The following is a 6248-nucleotide window of genomic DNA, read 5'->3' as shown; positions in this document are numbered from 1 at the left end:
GTAGAAGTCAATGGGAGAGGTCCCTATCCTGTTTGGAAGTTTCTCTGGTCTGCGCTGGAATTAACCCGAAAATCCCACTATTTTGGACTGAAAAATTTGGGGTTTTCAGTAAAAAGCCTGGAAAAATCTAGGAATGCGGGGGAAAAAACGTATACAATTCAGATTTTCACTTGATTTCATCGAGTATGTCTGCAATCCAAAAAAATGGTGCTTTTTTATTAATAAATAAGATCACAATGTGGATTTTAGTTTGGTCAGACTTTTTTTAACTTAAATAATTTGGATTTTGATAAATAAGGCCCCTGTTATTATTACTGCTTTTTATTACTCACTTTTATCCTACACATATTCCAGTCTCATATTCAAACCAGTGCATGGTTGCTAGGGGAATTTGGACCCTAGCGACCAGAAAGCTGCTGAACTTGCAAACTGGAGAGCTGCTGAATAAAAAGCTAAATAAGTAAAAAAAAAATACAAATAATAAAAAAAAATGGAAACTAATTGCAAATCGTGTCCCTCTCTATGTAATACTAAGAGTTCATTTAAAGGGGAACAACTCCTTTAACGTATAGACAAATCACCGTCTGCATTCAACAAATTAGAGACTGTATTTTAGCAACAGATAAACTATATATACAGTATATATATATATATATATGGAAGGAGGTGGTTATTCACACATGAGGTGTACATTGTACCTTCCTGTGAATTGGTGCAGAGCTAATTGCTAATATTTGGTATTTCTGGTTGTTCAAGGGTGAGTCCGCTCTGTGTACACTGGGCTTTACAGCTCAACAAAGACACAGGAATGTGGAGTAAGTGAAAAGCACAAGCCCCGCACCTCCTGGATTTCATCCTGAAGAACAACAAGTTGGGAGAAAAGGTGTGACTGATTATATATATTTATAATACACAAAAGCCATGAATATCTTGTAAATTATATCCTTATAAACGGTGAGTTCTGATGTCATCAGTTATAAACGGTGAGTAGTGATGTCATTTCTGTCACATGACTCACTGAAACTTGTGTATTATAATAAATAAAGTACCCCCAGTTGCAAAATAGGAGGATATTAGAAGTGACCTCGGAGTTCCATGACCTGTATAAAAATGTATTTGTTGTAAATGTATTTGTGTAGAAAGTGACACTCAGTAATGTTGCACTTTATCACCTGGGAGTGACGAGTGTCTCACTTTGTGTCTCAGATACGAGTTGGTTCCTTTGTTACAAGCAGGTTCTGTCTGTCATCATCAGTCACTAAATCCCTGACATTTTATGCCTCACTTTAACTGCAGCCTGTTCTGTCCCTTGCACTCCCCTATACACTGAGGTGATCAACGGCTGTTTAGATAACAAACATATTGGGAATAAACTACCCTCTATTGTAAAATATAATATATGATATTTTACGTCACCAAGGAGTTCCATGACCATATAAAAGCACGAGGCCGAAGGCCGATAATACACAAGTTTTAGGAGTCATGTGACAAAAATGACATCACTACTCACCGTTTATAACTGATGACATCACTGGTCACCGTTTATATAGTGAATAAAGTACCCCCTCTTGTAAAATATAAGGATATTATAAGTTACCTCGGAGTTCCATGACCTGTATAAAAACACTCGGCCGTCATGGAACTCCGAGGTAACTTATAATATCCTCATATTTTACAACTGGGGGTACTTTATTAATTATAATACACAAATTTTAGTGAGTCATGTGACTGAAATTACATCACTACTCACTGTTTATAACTGATGACCTCACTACTCACCGTTTATAAGGATATAATTTACAAGATATTCAAGGCTTTTGTGTATTATAAGGATATAATTTACAGGATATTCATGGCTCTTGTGTATTATATAGTGCTTAAAGTACCCCCTCTTGTAAAATATAAGGATATTAAGTTACCGAGGAGTTTCATGACCATATAAAAACACGAGGCCGAAGGGGTACTTTATTTATTATAATACACAAATTTCAGTGAGTCATGTGACAGAGATGACATCAGAACTCACCGTTTATAACTGATGACATCAGAACTCACCGTTTATAAGGATATAATTTACAGGATATTCATGGCTTTTGTGTATTATATATATATATATTTATATATATTATACACAATATATATATATATATAGTGTGAGGTTGTACAGTAACAGAATGGTTACAGTAAATAAGAAGTAATTGCATGTGTGTAATGGTGTAACTGGGATACATTAGGAGAGGGTTACTAGGCTGATGTAATCTCTCTCTTGGTTTCCCAATAGATCACGTCTGTTTTCCAATGGCCTGATCTATAATCGGACAGTGCCAGACACACAGTGAAGGTCATTTCATTTGGTTTGTCTGAGAGAAATCAGAACATTAAGGGGCTGATTCACTATGGGTCGAATATCGAGGGTTAATTAACCCTCGATATTCGACTAGGAATTGAAATCCTTCGACTTCGAATATCGAAGTCGAAGGATTTAGCGCAGAAAATTCGATCGAATGATCGAAGGATAATTACTTCGATCGAACGATAAAATCCTTCGAATCGAACGATTCAAAGGATTTTAATCCAACGATCGAAGGAATATCCTTCGATCAAAACAAGTTACGCAAACATATGGGGACCTTCCCCATAGGCTAACATTGACTTCGGTAGCTTTTATCTGCCGAACTAGGGGGTCGAAGTTTTTTTTAAAGAGACAGTACTTCGACTATCGAATGGTCGAACGATTTTTACTACGAATCCTTCGATTCGAAGTCGTAGTCGAAGGTCGAAGTAGCCCATTCGATGGTCGAAGTAGCCCAAAAAAAACTTCGAAATTCAACGTTTTTTTACTTCAATCCTTCACTCGAATTTAGTGAATCGGCCCCCTAAATCTACTGGCTAGAGACGTCCTCCTCCTTCATAAGATTCGTTCGATCTTTCGTCAGATTTCTGGTTTAAACACAACTGAAGCAACAGTGAAAATATATCAGTTTTCCCGTTTACTTTTTGCATCATGTACATCCCGGCAGTTCCTAATTCAGATTATTTGCTCATTCTTTAATATCTTCTAACGATCTAACGTTCATTTAAAAAATTAAATGACCATTTTGGTTGCTGCCGGATCCATGTGCAGAAGTTTGGGAAGTCGTTTCCTTTAATGAATCAGCGATGAAGTAGAATCATCATGGGGATTGATGCAACAAACTAGAAATCTGGATTCTTTCACTGTCAAAGGAGATGATGATAATATATTTCTCAAATGGTAGAAGAATCACCATCGTCCTTTCTCTGTGCGCTTTTTACTTTTTACATCATTTGGTGACAATATCATTTATCATTATCAATTTTGATTCTCCAGTGGGAGACCCCTGCTTATAGTATTTGCTAGATTTTGGTGTCTCTATAGCAGGTAACACATAAATAGGTGATTTTGCATATTAGGCAAACTGATTATAGATCCGTCACATTCCTGAAGATCTTAAAGGTGAGGCATGGCAGCAATGTATCCAGTAGTACAGGTATTCAGGGGCGTAACTATAGAGGAAGCAGACCGTGCGGTTGCAGGGGGGCCCAGGAGTGTAGGGGGCCCAGTGAGACCCTAATTAATGAGCAATTTTAATATATCTTGGTAAAATAGGCCAACTTATAAATATTTTGGGGCCCGAAATTGAATTTGCTATGGGGCCCAGTAACAACTAGTTACGCCACTGCAGGTATTGGATCTGTTATCCAGAATACTGAACCAGGGGTTTGCTGGCTTATGGATCTTTCCATAATTTGGAGCTTCATACCTTAACGCTATTATAAAATCATGAAATAAATAGGTTGGTTTTGCTTCCAATAAGGATTAATTATATCTTAGTTGGGAACAATGACAGGTATGGGACCTGTTACCCAGAATGCTCAGGGTTTTCCAGATAACGGATCTTTCCGTAATTTGGATCTTCATTCCTTAAGTCTACTAGAAAATCATATAAACATTAAATAAACCCAATAGGCTGGTTTTGCTTCCAATAAGGATTAATTATATCTTAGTTGGGATCAAGTACAAGCGACTGTTTTATTATTATACAGAAAAAGGAAATCATTTATAATACACTGGATTTTTTGATTATAATGGAGTCTATGAGAGATGGCCATTCCATAATTGGGGTTTCCAGATAACAGATCCCATCCCTGTACTACGTGGCAGTTTAGAGAAATAGTTAATTTAGTTAATAGTTAATGGGGATTTGCTCCCACTCCGAGGTCAGAACTGTAAATCCTGGGGCTACAGTTGTCCGACAACACCACAGAATAAAGGAATGGGAACTAGTCATGTCTGTTCTTTTGCTGTTGGCAGTTAGCCTTGTTATGCCTCTGGTCAGTGTATCAGACTAAACTGCCAACAGCATTGCCTTTTCCTAAACTGTGTTGTCTACAACAAACTAAAGTTATGGCTCTTTTCCATAAGCAAATGGCACTTCTCCAGTCACTATATGTAATGTATATGCTTTAATGCTGCATTAAGGTTTGGCCAAGTTTAAATTGACTGTTCTTATACGGAGAGAGACAAGGCCCAGTATGCAGATTTACAATGACAAGTGGAGAATACATCTGCAGGCGCCTGTATCTTAGAACAGGTGCATTAACCAACAAATACACATTATTGCTTTATAAAGGGAACTCAAATTGACTGCCAGTGAATTCTGGACCAGTACTTCTTTCTGCTTCCGCAAAACTTTCTCCCACAGTGTCATGAGGCCATCTTAAACGTGTATTTACTGTACTGTTTCCCTGCCTTGTCCTAAACTTACATTGGCAACATTTTAGGTTCCCCTTACCCCCCAAAATGCAACTGGACCTGGTTCAGTAGACCAACGAGGTCCATGAAGCAGTGTTTAAACAGAGACCTTTGTAGCTGAGACTGGGGAAGATACACAGGCCTGGACTGGCAATTTGAAAACTGCAGCAAATGCTGCCATAGACCAGTGATGTATATTAGACCAGTATGTGAAATGCTAACTGTCGTCTACTAAAGCTGTGACCTCTAGTACCTTGGAGTCCTTGTAGATAATATACTTGTCTGTAGCAAGCAATGCCAGTCAGCAGCATCAAGGGCAAATAAGGTCTTGACTTGTATTAAATGGGGCAGAGAGTCACGGGAGGAGGGGGTCCCACTGTATAGAGCACTGGTAAGGCCCCATCTAGAATATGCCCTACAGTTTTGGTCTCCATCACTCAAACAGGACATTATTGTATTAGAGAGGGGACAGAGAAGGGCAACTAAGCTGGTAAAGGGAAAATCTTAGTTATGAGCTGATGTGCCAGTTTAACAATGTAAGAATGTAAGGAGATACAGGTATGGGACCTGTTATCCAGAATGCTCGGGACCTGGGGTTTTCTGGATAAGGGATCTTTCTGTAATCTTGGATCTTCATACCTTAAATCTACTAGAAAATCATATAAACATGAAATAAAGCCAATAGGCTGGTTTTGCCTCCAATAAGGATTAATTATATCTTTGTTGGGATCAAGTACAAGCGACTGTTTTATTATTACACAGAAAAGAGGAAAATTGTTTTTTAAAACTTTGATTATTTGGATAAAATGGGAGACGGCCTTTCTGTAATTAGAAGCTTTCTGGATAATGGGTTTCCAGATAACAGATCGATATTTATCTGCAAGATCTGTATATATAAGTCATTGCTGGGCGCTATAAATGCACATAAATAGGAGTATTCTATCCATCGGAATATTTAACTAGCTGCCAATTAAACATTTCCCATTATAAATCTATATATAATTATATTATTAATGCGTCTTGGAAACACTAAAGCTAACGTTACCACTAGCAGTCACAAACGGATCAGAACAGAATTGCAAAAGAGATTTTGTACATTATGGTAATGAGTAAGAGAACAATGATGCAGCTGAAACAAACACAAACAGCAATGGGCATATTTCTGTATTCTACTTACTTCAGAGCAAGAAGGCTGAACACAAGGAGGTATATTTATCAAAGAGTGAAGTTAATAGTGAAGTTCCGCCACTAGAGTGAAATTCCGCCACTTCCCATTCATTTCTTTGGGGTTTTTAAAGGCGTATTTATCAAAGGGTGAAATTTCACTTTCTCCCATTGATAAATACGCCTTTCAAAATCCCATAGAAATGAATGGAGAGCTGCGGAATTTCACTCTAGTGGCGGAACTTCACTCTTTGATAAATTTACCCCAAGGCTCAGGTGAAGGTGCAGAAGAAGGATTCAAAGCAGCAGA

Source organism: Xenopus laevis, chromosome 9_10S (genome assembly GCF_017654675.1).
Source record: "Xenopus laevis strain J_2021 chromosome 9_10S, Xenopus_laevis_v10.1, whole genome shotgun sequence".
Taxonomy (NCBI): Eukaryota; Metazoa; Chordata; class Amphibia; order Anura; family Pipidae; genus Xenopus; species Xenopus laevis.
The sequence above is the reverse complement of the archived record's forward strand: the minus strand, read 5'-3'. Positions refer to the sequence as shown.